General features: G+C 45.1%; 1 protein-coding gene across 2 annotated transcripts in view; it reads right to left on the bottom strand.

Annotated features, from left to right (window-relative positions):
• Nucleotides 1-14,148, bottom strand: part of TMEM178A (transmembrane protein 178A) — a 46,446-nt gene that overhangs the window by 18,438 nt on the left and 13,860 nt on the right. The window lies entirely within an intron of this gene.

The following is a 14,148-nucleotide window of genomic DNA, read 5'->3' as shown; positions in this document are numbered from 1 at the left end:
GCATCGCAGATTAACCCGAGGGTACAGAGAGAGAAACAGACACGTGCAACCCCTGCCTGAACAGGTGTATAACCAAGGGTTCTCGTGTGCCCTCTCCGCTCAAGCTCAGGGCAAGACTCCCATCACTTCACTCCTGAACAGGTGACCAACTGGCTTCCTTGCCACTGTTCTCTCCACCCTCCAACCCACCCTCGGGCCACTGTTGGAGAAATCTGCTGTGTGAAGATCTGGAGCCTCGGTTGCCCATCTGTAATGGAGAATATGAAAACCTTTAAGATGTTTGTTATATCCACCTATCATTTACAGTATCGTGCACTTCATATGTTCCTTTACATTGATCACTCGAAGTGGGACACAGTTTTACTTCCCATAAAGTAATTATGTATTTATTGTAGAATTATGTATTTATTTAAAAATAAAGTAGCCGGCACCTAGTAAATGCCCCATAACTGTTTATTAGATCGCTTCAATGCTGTGCCAATGTACCAACTTCCACACTGGAGCAAACAGAAGATGAGAAAATCTCTCGTGGTCCCTGAGAGCAATAAAGCCTGAGGTTTCCATCATCTGGCTCTGTCTTGCCTCAATCCAAGAACGTACCGTTGGCTTCCCTGTAATCAAACCCAGGTTCTAGACCCCTGTCATTTATCCCTGCCCCCAGCTCACTTGCGCTCCGTGCAACTGGTGCCCAGGGTTATTCCCACCCCTCCCAGACATATGCCTTGGCAGGGTTATGCCCATTTCTTTCTATAGCTATATGGCCATCACCTTGGAACAACCCCAAATCTCCTAAGCACCGCCCACCCCACCCCCACCCCCCAGGCTCAATGCCTTCATTCAAAATGCCTTCCAGAAGGAACACTGCAACCCATGAAGCTCACTCCGTTCTCTGGCTTTGTTGTGACGTTAGAGGCTGAGCCTCCCAATCTGGCTCTTGATTACTTAGTCTTTGTCATTTCCTAATAGATCAGAAACTCTGCCTCCCTCTGAGTGTCCCAGGTTCCTTCAGAGCCGAGGCTGTGACTTCTTTCTGGGTCCCTGATATTTCAGAGCTCCGTCAGCCACAGTTGCTGACAACAGTCTAATTGTTGCTTCAGGTTCTCCAGCAGATGAAAGGGTCAGTGAACAGTCTGCATTGTTTCCTAAAACATTTCAAAGCAACTTGGAATTCCAAAACTGGCCCATGGACAGAAAAACAAAGGACTCTTTCCCACCCGCTCTGCCCGCACGCATGCCAGTCTGAAAGGAAAGATCCGTCCTGGAGCCACAGGGCAGGGTGGCTGCCATATTATTGCCAGAGAGATTTAATTTCAAAGGGAATCAGGCGCCAACCAGACAAAAGAAAATGTTTTCCTCGTTACCTCCTTTAAGGGGTATGAACAGCCCTCACTTAGATAAATAAACCAGATACAGTGAGTTCAGGAGCTGTTGTGTGACTAATGCTGACTTTTAAGCCCCAAATAGCCAAAACCAGTCCTGAAGTCAAGCCCCAAGTGCAAACCCATCATCAGATCTCCAGAATTGAGAGGAGAGAGGTACAAAATTAGTGATGGGAGAGTGGCACTGTCCAGTAGAAATTTAGAGAATTTGCAAGTCATATAGAGAATTTTAAATTTTCTAATAGCCATGCTACAAAAACAAATGGGTAAGATTAATTGTATTATATTTTAATTTAACATACAATCAATATTTTGGAAATTATTAGTGAGGTTTTTTTAAGTTTATTTATTTTTTAGTAATCTCTACACCCAACGTGGGGCTTGAACCCACCACCCCAAGATCAAGAGTCCCATACTCTTCCGGCTGAGCCAGCCAGGCACCTCAATTAGTGAGATATTATACATACGTTTTTCACACTAAATCTTTGAAATCTGGTGTTTTCCACTTACAGCACAGCTCCTTCCATGTAAGTCTCATCCCAAACATTCAATAGTCTCACGTGGCTGATGGCCACTATACCGGAGCAGATGAAGGTGAATAAGATTCAAAGTAAAAGCAACTGAGAGCAAGTGTTTGATCTAGGAAGTGCCTGAAAGGTGTGAACGTTGTTCTGTGTTTAGACTCTCTCCACAATATACTATCTTGTTCTGCTATCTTTGTCTCTTATTAGTAATGGAGAATCAGCTTCTCACTTGTGTGAAATTGTATCAGTGTTCACGCCATATTCTCTTTGAAGCAAGACGGGCTGGATTTGCCTTCCGGCTTCACCACTCACTAGCTGCGTGTTCTTAGCAAGCTTCTTAACCTCTCCGGGCATCAGTTTCCTCAGCTGTAATATATGGACAGGGGTAGTCCATTTATCTCAGAGGAGAATTAAATGAGACACATCCTACTATTGGTGTTAGCTTCCATCATCATCGTCATTATTATAATAATTATTATTACTGCTGCTACTGCTACTTCATTTACCTGAACAAACCCTGACAACTGGACTCCTCCTTAAAGGCAAGACTCTGGTGAGTTCCGTGAACGGTAAACACATGATCTCTAGGGGCCAAAGAGGGAGGGTCCAATGACAAGCCTGACAGATTCAGCCTACTGCAGAGACAGTAAACATCATCACGGGAAGTTGAAAAGAGGAGGGGGCAGTAGGGCAAACCAGAAAGAACAGTGCTCCCACAAGCACGATCCTGTACACGGGTGGAAACTGTCATGGGGTTAAGGCAGTGCATGACCACCGGTTTGGCTGAATTCATTTTTTTAAATTTCCTTTAATGGAGTTATGATGTTATATCTACAGTAAAAAGTAATACAATTTTGAAAAATAAAAACCAGGGATTCTCAGCTTCTCAGAGCTATCATGGCATGCAGCTGGTGATTAGCTGGTAGGACAGGGATTCACGATTGGAGATTAAAGAGAGGTTGTGATTTTATGGGGCTTATGGGGGATTTCAGCCCAGCTCAGTGCACTCGGCTTCTCCCTCCCTGCTCTTTCTCTCCTCCTTCCCTTTACCTTCTCTCTGGCAGGAGGCAGGTTCTAGTCCTTCTTCTTCGCTCAGGGTTGCCAATGTGGGCAAGGGGAATACGATCATGCCACTGGCAAGAAGGCAGACACAGGCAAGAACCGACACCCTATCCCATATCTTGCTCCCCGGGCGCTGACTCATGTGAAACCAAACAGCCATTGGCTCAGTGGATGCTCCAACTTAGTACCCTGGGGTATTTTCCTTCCCCTGGGGGATACCGTGTTACAGGGACGGGCCGACAGTTGCTGCTGGTTACTCTTGGCTCTGGTTCTGACATGCTGACCTCAGAGAGATCAATACAGTCCGAACAAAACCTGTCTTAATTGTACACGAGTCTAAAGCTGTTGTTAATACACACCTGATGTTCAAATCTCCTGGATTCTGGGAGGCATCCAGTCAGTGTAGGAAGCAAACCTAAGCTTTATTTCCTCTCCAGTATGACTTTTTCAATTAGTATGGACATCAATAAATATGATTTTTTTCATTGGAAGTTAAACCTGTATATTCCCAAAGACTGGGAGAAACTTGGGAATATACAGGTTGGGTTTTGGGGGTTTTTTTTACACTTAATATGTGTGTCTTATAAGAAGCAGCATCCAAGAGTGTAAAGGAGAATATTGGCTTTGGAACCAGCTGTGTGACTTAGAGCAATAAATTCAACCACTCTGAGCCTCCATTTCCTCATTTGTAAAGTAGAGGTAATACAATCTCACAGACTTGTTATGAGGACCGAATGAGATCATATATATCAAGTGTCCTAACAGTGCCTAGTCCCTAGGGACACAGTCCATCCACTCCCTCTTCCTGCTCTCTTTCTACGAAGGACCAGTAAAGTGTGAGTCCTGACCTGCGGGACTGCAGCCGGTGTAACTTCATCCTCACATCTAGCATTTGGGAAAAAAATCAGGGGCCAAGTATCAATCATTACCTTTTGCCACCTAAGTCAATCACATCATCCTTTAATCTTTCTTTCACTCATTCATTTATTCATTTGTTCAACAAACATTTATTGAGCGAGTACCTTTTAGACAGAGGACCTACTTTCTGAATCTAGAATATTTCCACAAAATATGGTTTCCACAAAGAATTGTTCCACAAAAATGAAAAACTAACAACTTGCAACTAAACCATGAGTCTGAAACAGGGAGGGTGAAGGGAGGGATGGACAGAGAAGGAGAAAGAGAGGTCCCCCACCTGCCACATGGGGACCCATGAACTCTGATGGCTTGAGCGGTTTCCCAAAAACTCAGAAAAGAGCAACTTGCTGGAGAAAGATGGGCCATTCTGGAGTGGGCTGGCAGTGTTCCAGGGCAAATTATCCTTAAAAACAGTACACTCGTGGCCCCTTCCAGGTGGCTTGATAGACTCTTTCTAATTGAGCTACACTTTCAGAAGTTTGTTTCCTTTATGAAAATGAACCCCAGATCAAGCTGAATTGACTAATTACTAGTGTAGATGGAGATTAGGAAAGCAATGTTTGGTAGAGCTAATTTATGGCGGTAGAGACAAGGGTAATAGCTCTGCTCAAACTGTGAAAAAATTTAAACATATTTGCTACCATGAACAATGTTCTTGTGTCCCCTTCACCAGATGGGCTGCTGGATTTATGATGAGACGTGTCACAGATACATATCAAGATAAATGGAAACTGGGAGCCCTTTAGAGCCAGCCTTCAGGATCTATAGAGAGTGCCTGTTCTATTGCTGGCTCGATAATTGATAGAGTTGTCCTCCTGGACTTCGGTAGGCTATTGGAATCAATTTCAAAAAACAATATGAATTGATTTGAAACAATATTTTCAACTTTTTCTAAGTAATGATCATGCCTAAGCAATGATCAAGCAAAACTGACAAGTCCGATTTCATTTCCCTTCCCTCCTCCAGCCCCCTCATATTTAGGTGGCCTGGCAGACACCATAGACAAGAAGTGAAGGGGGATAAAATCTCCAAATTGAATGAATTATCAAGGATTCACGGCAAGGAGAGCAGAGGATGGCACTCACCACCTTCCAGCGGCAAGAACCCTATGGTATAGGAAAAAGCCAAATCCCAAAGCCGTTTGCGGCAGTGGGAGGAAGACGGCAGTCCGGGCAGGACCCTCTGTCTTCGGCAGCCTTTGCCACTATTCCCTGTGTGCGCTGGCTCCTCCAGCAGCTCCACAGGCATCCCAAAGTCAGGGCATAAATCTGTAGCCAGACAAGCACACTTGTGAGACCACCGAAATTGCTTTAGCGTGGTTATAGGAAAATGATCATCATGCTTTTATTTATTATGTAGCGTGTTATGCTGCGTTCAGAGCCTCGTCACACATCCTTGTAAGTTACATAAGGAAGACATTCTGTTCCTTTTACAAATAAGAACAAGGCACAGACTCCTTACGTGGCCTGCCCATGGCCACATAACTAAATGGTTGTGATAATAATTTACTGAAGCCTTGTTATAAGCCTTGTTACATGCCTCTGGGCTCAGAGCTCTACTCACATTTCCCCCAGGAGACAGGTTCCATCATTACCTCTTTTTTACAGAGGAGGAAACTGAGGCTCAGTGAGCTTAGGTCATCTGTCTGCAGTCCCATGGCTAACAAGTGACAGAGCTGGTATTGAATTAGCATCTCCCTCCAAAGCCAATCTTAGATATCTTAACAGACTTTGTCAGGTGAGAATCACTACGACTACACCTGATCATGCCTAATCAGTCCTCTTAAAGGGACAAGCACAGAGCAGGCAGGCATGGGTTGACGTGTGGCATTGCGTTTATCACAATATTCTTTGTATATTTCCATCCCCTTGGCTCTCACACTGCCCTCTACCCACAACGAAACAGAAAGAAAGACTCGAGGAAACCACTGTCCAAACCTCTGCATGCGAAGATTTCTTTCCCTGCTTGCTGAGCACGTGGTCAGGTGCCTAAAACCCCAGACTAGGGCTGAGGAAAAACAGGAGGAGGGGCACAGGAGAGGCTGAGGAGAGAGATGAAGGTGGGGAAGGATGGGGGCGGGGGGGGTGGTGGTGGTGGCAGGAGGAGGACCACAAGGGGTAGAGAGCAGAGATCGTATCTCTCTGTAACCCAAGAGCCCTAGACACTACATGAGCCCCAGATTGACAGGGTGGCGCTCAATACCTAAAGCGAGGATCCGATCGGAAGGGAAAACCTTCCCCTTGACCAGGTGGAACTGCCGTCCATTTGGGAATCTCTGCGTGGGGAGGGCCCGCCGCACACTCCAAAGTGAAGTTCCCATTCTTCCTCCTACCAGAACCCACCCACCTACCCACACAGTTCCAACAGTCAAAACAACCATCAGGTGCTTGAGCCCGAAATATAAGCGTGCTTCCGGTCCAGCTCCAAGGACAGCGTGCAGCCGAGCTGCACTTCTCTTCTGACCCCCTGTGCTGATCCCATGCAGCCCTAAGAAGCCTCGGCGGGGACACGGGGGACATGAAGGGGACAAGATAACTCGCAGCTGCACCTCACCACTGTCCCCGTTGGACCTCATCACAACGCGCCCGCCACGTTCCAGCCCACATCTCATCAGAACATGCCCACACTATGTTTCCAGCCCTCATTTTACATCAAGCAGCATGAGTGACAGAGACAGCCAGACAGGAAAATTTAAAAAGGGCCAATAAGCAGTTTTGCTAAGCATCACTTCAATCCTCTATTTGAGAATACGGTGTTTACAACCGGGGAGCAGGCAGGGTCTATCAGAAATCACAAAAATTAAAAATTAATGCTCAGCACCCCTCCCCATTTCACCTGGTGGGGCCAGCCACCCTGCCCCCTTGGGCAGCGAAGCGGGGCGCCCTGCAGGCCCTGAGCCTCTCTTCTGCTCCCCACCCCGCCCCCAGGCCCTGTGCTCAGTGAGGCCTTTCCCTCCCGCTACCAGCTCAGCCCAGAGCCTCGGCCCATTAGCATTCCTGACACTCCCCACAACCCAAGGGGAAAACTTCCAGCTGCCTTGTACTTAAGCATCACCCTCGGCACCAGAAGCCTGCGCCTGTGCATAATTGACAAGGAATATGTTGATAAGGAATGGGACTGTTCCAAGTTTCTGAAGGATAACTAGGTAATTAAAAGGAAAACCTAATTTAAGAAAATCCTGGAGAAATTTTTTTTTTTTTTTTTAACTCTCTGGCAACATCCTTTCTGGATTATTCTCCTTTGCCAGAAGACTTCTGTTTTGCCTTTGTTGGGTTTTCAAAGCCCGGGGCTAGATAGCCTATGTTCAGGATAGGGACCCCACAGTTCTTGGCCTCCTCAGGGCAGTGACTTTAAAAACCTTCGTACTAGAAGTAGAAGGGCCGCCTGTTTCCTTCAAGGGCTCCTGAGTACCTGTTTTCCCAGGCTTGGCACCTGGTGATTTCCTCCCCGGGACCGGGCACAGCGCCCTCTGAGGGCCCTGGCATCCCGGCCAGCAGCCGCTCCCACTTGTGTGGGGCAGTGCGAACGGACTGGGACGACACCATTCATTGCCAGGGGCTCAAACGCGCGGAGAGGAAATCGGCCTCTGCGGTGCTCCCTGCTTCCGGCGGCACGTCTTTGCGGCCCGACTGGTTTAATACTGCACGATGCGCCAGCGAGCTGCCAAAACGCAACCTGAGACACACAAAGAAACACGTGGGGCTCCACACAGCACACCAGGAGCTCCATCACTTCTTAGACCGGCCCTGTCCTTCATGCGACTTTGCCTCCCCCTCCTAGAGGTCAGCTTAACGTTAACTTATGGCCCTACCCCCTGCTACCTTTATGAAATCCTCGGAGTCGTAGTTAATCTGTAAAATGGGGCTGATAATATTGATTTCATAATGTCTTCCAAGGACGATAAAAGAGCGGGCACTTTTATACAGGGCCACCTTCAGTCACAGGTCCTGCACTGCCCGACAAGATCGCCTCTAACCGAACCAGTCTTCTCCAGCCCGATCTGTTGAAGAGTTTGTTTAACCTCAAGTGTTGGACACTGTGATCTTCCTCCTGTCCAATCCCACCTCTGTGAATGAAGACGAACAGAGGCCCTACCCTCAGAAAGCTTAGAGTCTACTGCAGGACACTGGCATTACTGAAATAAGAGCACAGGTAGATGCAAAATGCAAGCCTGACATAAAGGAGAACCCAGTGTTCTGGGACCATCGAACAGGATGCCTGAGCCATTGCCTGAGCCATGAGGAGAAGGTAGAGGCAGTCCAGGGAGGCTGAGGTCTCAAGGAGGGGCAGGAGTATCCTTCTGGGGCAGAAGGAAGGGCATGGACAGGGCTTTGAAGAGGAAGCTCTGTGGTACTGGGGTGCAGGGTGGGGGGTGGGGAGCTGTCACTAGAGAGGAAAGTGGGGCTAGACCATGGAAAGCCTGGAGGTGGGTTGAGACTTGCTCCTTATCATAAGCCTCAAAAGAAGTCTACCACAGATTAGAAATGATCAAAATTGATGACATGACCAGAATTGATTTTTTTGGTTTGTTTTTGAAACAAACAGGCATGAAACACGTCACTCTTGCCTTAGCGTGGGGAATGGATTGGGGGGGGGGGGGCCACATCATTTCTGTGATGCAAATACAAGCAAGCTGCTACAGAACCATCCCGAGAAACACATTCGTGGTGAGGGGGAGTCTGAGAGGCCCTCCTAGGGTGAATTTTAAAACTGGGTCCAAGTCAGCCCGGTCAAGGGTGGTGACATTGGGGGAGGAATGAGCATTCCAGACGGAAGAAGAGCAAAAAGCAAAAGTGCAGAGGTAAGGAGCGTTTCCAGGGGCTGATTGGACAGGAGGTTCGGTGTTACGGAGCGTAAAGTGTGAGACGGTGAGTGGGGAGGATAAGGAGCTTCCCCCACTGCCAGGCCTCATCTGAGAAGTTATCAGGAGCCACAGAAGGGTTTAAGCAGGCCCGCGATCTGATCAAGTTTTATTTCAGATGCATGATCCTGTCAGTTGGGCCAAAAAAAGGGATATGAGGACATATGAGAGTCGGAAAGAATAAATTAACTAGGAGGCCAGGCATCCACACGTTAAAATACTATGGAGATATTAAAAATGATGAAAATTGCAAAATGCTTGTGGCTTAATGCTGGATACAAAGCAGTATATATTGTGTTATCTCAAATATGTCTTTGTGTGTATATTTGCATAAATACTGGATGGAAAGAAATCAAACTTTCACAGGCTTACATGACTAAGTTGCAGGGTTATAAATGATTTTTGTTTTCCTCTTTTCAGATTTCTGCATTGTCTACAATGAGCATATGTTTATGGAAGTTCATAATGAGAAAAATGTAAAGATTTAAACAACATAAAGTCAGCATGGATGATCCTATCAAACTGGTAGCAACAATTTACATTTTGCTAGTGCCTGATACCCAGTGACCCTAAATCTTCAGCCACAAGATAATATCATTCTCTCTGTGCTCACAGAGAGGAAAATGAAAAACAGGGAGGCAAAAATGATTCATTTGACGTGACACCAAGGGCTAGAGGTAGAGCAGATAGAAGCTAGGTAGATGGGTATACTCTCTTGAGCTGGTCCAATTCTTTTTGCTGAGAAATTATTTGAACAGAGCAGATCATGCACAATCCAATAATTAAGATAGCCAAAATAATTAGAAACAGTCCAACAGACTGCATGATTATCAGCCCAAATCAATAAAGAAGACGTCAGTCTGAAGCCTTGGATAAATAAGGCCCCAGGCTATACTGTTCCAGGGATTGTCATTCCAGAATCCCGTGCTCCAGTATGACAGTATTTTTCTGGAAGTGAGGAGGGGCCAGCGTTAGTCGGGAAGAAAGCAGAAGGTGCTCCCACACCGTGCCCATCGTCACCCACGCTAGTTGTAAAAGAGGAAAAAGCTAACACAGGGGGTACACAATCGTGGGCCAAAAGGGATGGCCCAGGCAGTCCCATTTGTTTAAGACTGGTCATCTCAGGGCTTTTACTCCACACCTCCCTATCACACTCAGGAGTTAACATACACAAGATCCTGGATGAAGCCACCCATACAGATTTTAGACCTTCCTGCTTCCCTCCTGCCCAGGATGAGCTCCCGTCCTCCACCTGGGCAAGGGAGCTGTGGTCCCTTGTGGTGGATAACACCAAATCTGACTGCTTTTCTGACTGCACCCACAGATCACAGCAAAGAGAGCCCTAAGAGAGACTGACCTATGTGATGCTTATTAATTAATTAGTTAATTAATTTACATCAGAAAAGCTTTAAGAAACCCAGTGGTATTTTGTAATATGGCTCCTGTTGCCTAAAGCAACATTCTTGGCTTTGTTGGATGGGTGAGGTGAGATTATGGGGAGGGAGGGTGGGGGATATAGGAGCCTTCCCAAAATTGCCAAACTTGCAAGATTAAACAAGTGCAAATTAGCCAGTGTCCAAATTTATACCGAAATGGAAGATACTGTAATTTGCAAGCTAATAAAGTGGCATTTCCGTGTAAATGCGCAGCAAATGAATCACCAATTTACATTTTCTTAATCTACTACAAGTGGTCTTGAGGATCAATAGGGTGACAATTAACCAGAAGGTCGGCATCCATGGGTCCTAATTCAGCCTTGCCGCCACCAATCCCCTGTATCTGCTTTATCTAAAGGAGAAAGTAATGGGCTGTCACGGTGGAGAAGGGCGGGCAAGGCAAGGCTGTGAACAGGATGACTGTGTGGGATGCCCTACCCATGAGACCCAGCCATGCCTGTCCGTCACCCAGACACGGTCACCGATCTGCCCATCTGCCCTCTCGGTGACCTCTTCCTATTTCTGAGCCCTCTTGGCATTCTTGCTCTCTCACCATTCTCGATTTCTCTGTAGGAAGAATGGTCACAAACTTGACATCGTTCCATAAATAGTATCTTCGTACTGTACTTACACAAGGCTTGCTTCTTGCCACACAGAAGAGGCCCCCCCCCAAAAGTCTCCCACAGTGACAATCACATCCTGCAGAGTACCTCCTGAAACCTCACCTAAAGACTATTTGCTCTAACCTCAGACCTAATTCCTATGTGTTTCATCTACAGCCCCCTGTTCCTAGCCCATTAGAAGCAGCAGAGTGGAATATATAAAAGGACAGCTAGAAGCAGACCACAGAAGCAGAAGGAAGTGATATTTAGAAAGGCAGCTAAGCGTAAAAAAAAAAAAAAAATCAGAGCAACACAATTTTTTTAAAGAATAGTAGACTGTGTTATTTAGTTTTGAGGCACAGAGTTCTACACACCTCTACATTCCCTAAGGGTACCTAAGTATTACATCATCATTCATAAGGATGACCTGACTCATGATGCAAAGTTAAATTTGGTGCTCTCTGTTTCAGAAGGCAGGGATGTGCATCATGCATTGAATAAATACACCCCTCCATTGAGATGCACAGAAAGGTAGGTTTTAGCTATATGGAAAACTCACCCTGACTTCCTGATGCTCTAAATAAATCATAAAATGTAATAATTTGGAAAACTCTTAGAAATCATGAAGTCTGACCCTTCACTTTGAAAACGACCAGCAGAGATCTAGAGAGGTTTACGTGACTTGTCAAGGTCCGACATGCAGCAGGAAGAGCCAGGGCTAGGCCAGGAGCTCCTGGTGCCCAGGTCTCTGCATCTTCCCCCTCCTTCGCAGGCTCCACCCCCCATCCCTCACCTCACCCCCCCCACCATCACTGCATGAACACATCCCCCTCTGTATACAAATGATAATTACCAGCAGTTCCAATGTCATTCCCCTGGACCACCTAGCTTATTACTCAGGGAACATGTGTCCTTTTTCTCCTTGTGAAAAGCTGCTTTGAGTGATGTGGAAGGAATGTGCTATGTACCTTTAAGGTGCTTTTTTAATACTCCATGAGTATCACACTCCTCGTCATATGGCTACTACAGAAAAATTTCACTTACCTAGTTCATAATCTCCCAGGGATTGTGTAAGACTCTTGTATAACTGTTTGTAAAAGGAAGCAAAAACAAAAATCCCTAAAGAGTGAGGAAACTTTCTAAGCAATATATTCCCAAACCAGGAGAGCAAAATTAAGACCGCTATGTGATGATGGCTCTCCTCTCCTTCTCTGTGGCCTTGCTTCTCTCCCATCTTCCCCACCACCATTCAGTGTAGGTTAGTTAACCTTCCTTGAACAGGTTTATTTTCCTCCTCTTAGATTATCTTCTAAGTAAGTCTTCCAATTAACCCAATGCTTATGACAGGGGCAAGGTGAGGTGTACTACCTCAATACCCTAGACTACATACAGTCTGTCTTCTGGAAGTCATGCTCTGGCTCCCTCAGTAAGAACCAGCCTGATCCTGGTGGAAACGTTGCAGATGATTGGCCTGCCTACTTAGTCTCTGGCTTGTGTGGAAAGATTTAAGTAAAAACAACTGATCCTATCAAGGATCGGAAGTTGGGTGCCAGATCAGCCATTATAATCACTGCAATGGATGACCAAAGAGGTTATCTAGGTATATCCTTTCCTCTGCAAAGGAGGAAACTTGGGGTCAACGAAAGTCATATCATGTTCAAATTTTCTGAATAAGGCTTTCGGTAAAATTAACTACTATGCCTGTTACAATATGTGGCAAGCCACTGAAAATATCATTTGAGGGGGAGAAAAAGAAATTGAAATGAATAATCAGAATTCATAATATGAATTAAATTAAAGTGATCAAATATAACTTCTAGGTATTTAACACAGTGGATTATTAAATTCAGAAAGCATATCTTTAAAACTTTTGAACAAAATGAAGCATCACACATAATTGTAGACTTCTCATTGACTTCACATGGATTATGAGTCTTAAATACTCTTCGAAGCAAAGAAGGAATAAAGCTTGAATTTTTCCTGTAGTAACAAAAAAAGTATATGATTTTTTCCTTTCATCAAAATCTTTTCAAAACTTCCTCAGACATTTAAAAATGAGCGAGTAAGACAAAATTTAAATTATACTATGCAATGTCCTAAAGGGTACTCCTTTTTGTTCTCTATTGTAAACTCTGACTCCAGTCCCTAAAACCAGATCTACCTTATTATTACCAATTCCCTATGAAATCATCTAAGAAGAAAAAAATTATACAGTTGAATTCTTCCAACCAAATGGCCAACATTGCTCCCACAGAAGAGAATTCCTAGAACAATATAGACAGTCCTGCTTTCTCCTTTGAAATCCTCAGGAAACGAAAAAGAAAATTAAGCACTAAGAAAGCCTGTCACATTCAAAAAGCAAAGGAAAGACATATGGGTGAACAATTTGAAAACAAGAAAAGGCTCTCAAATTTGGATTGTCCTAATGCTTGCTTACCTGCTTCTAGAAAGAACTGATCTTTTCCTCTCCTTAACACTTTGCAGAGTTAATTAAGCTGCTGTTTTCTGGGCATCCTATAATTATAGCCGGTTAACGCTGAAAGAGACCCAACAGGTTACGCTGATCCAATCTCTGTATTTACAAATAAGAAAATGAGGCTCTGGAGAGGTCAGGTGACTTGCCCAAGGTCACAGAATAAGTTAATAACAGAGTAGAGAAGATGCCCCAAGTCTGCTGACTCCCACCCATCTCCTCAGAAAACTGCAAAATAAACTTGCTGGGAGGGAGATCACTTCAGAACACCAGCAAAGCCACTGGTCTCTTGGAGAGCCACCTCTGCCAGAGAGCCCTGTGAGCACTCTTGTATCCCACGCGATTCTCCAGCGGACCGAGAGCCTCCCGAGGAATGAGCCCACTGCAGCAGAGCAGCTCCGGAAAGAGCCTGATGAAGGGCAGCAACCAAGAGTCTTTCTGCAGTACATTCCAGCTCTTCTGCCGTTTGGCCAAAGGAAGTAAATAACTGGACTTGCAACAGTTTTATTGAAAAAAAAAAAGGAGTATTTAATATACCAAAACTGTACAAAGAAATACTTGGAAAGAACTTTGCAAAACACTCTATGTGTGCTGAGTTCCTGGTATTTCTAAAGCCCCCTACTAGGTCCTGTGAGAGAATGGAGACACCAGAACAGATCCTTGAAGGAAGGGACTTCCTGTGGAGATAAGCAGGAAGACAAGAAAACCGCAATAATAATACAATCCTTTAGTTTGGAATTAAGAACATTTTATGAGGAAAATCCCACATAAAGAAACACCCTGTTAATTTTACACTGATTCTTTGAACACTTCAAAAATAAAAGCATAGCATAAATGCTTTTTTTTAACATCTACTACTCTCACTACTTTTTAAAAAATGCCAAGGATTTTGT

Source organism: Eumetopias jubatus, unplaced genomic scaffold, assembly GCF_037043125.1.
Source record: "Eumetopias jubatus isolate StellerSeaLion01/CBP00866 unplaced genomic scaffold, mEumJub1_p1.0 scaffold_9, whole genome shotgun sequence".
In the NCBI taxonomy this organism is placed as follows: Eukaryota; Metazoa; Chordata; class Mammalia; order Carnivora; family Otariidae; genus Eumetopias; species Eumetopias jubatus.
The sequence above is the reverse complement of the archived record's forward strand: the minus strand, read 5'-3'. Positions and strand labels throughout refer to the sequence as shown.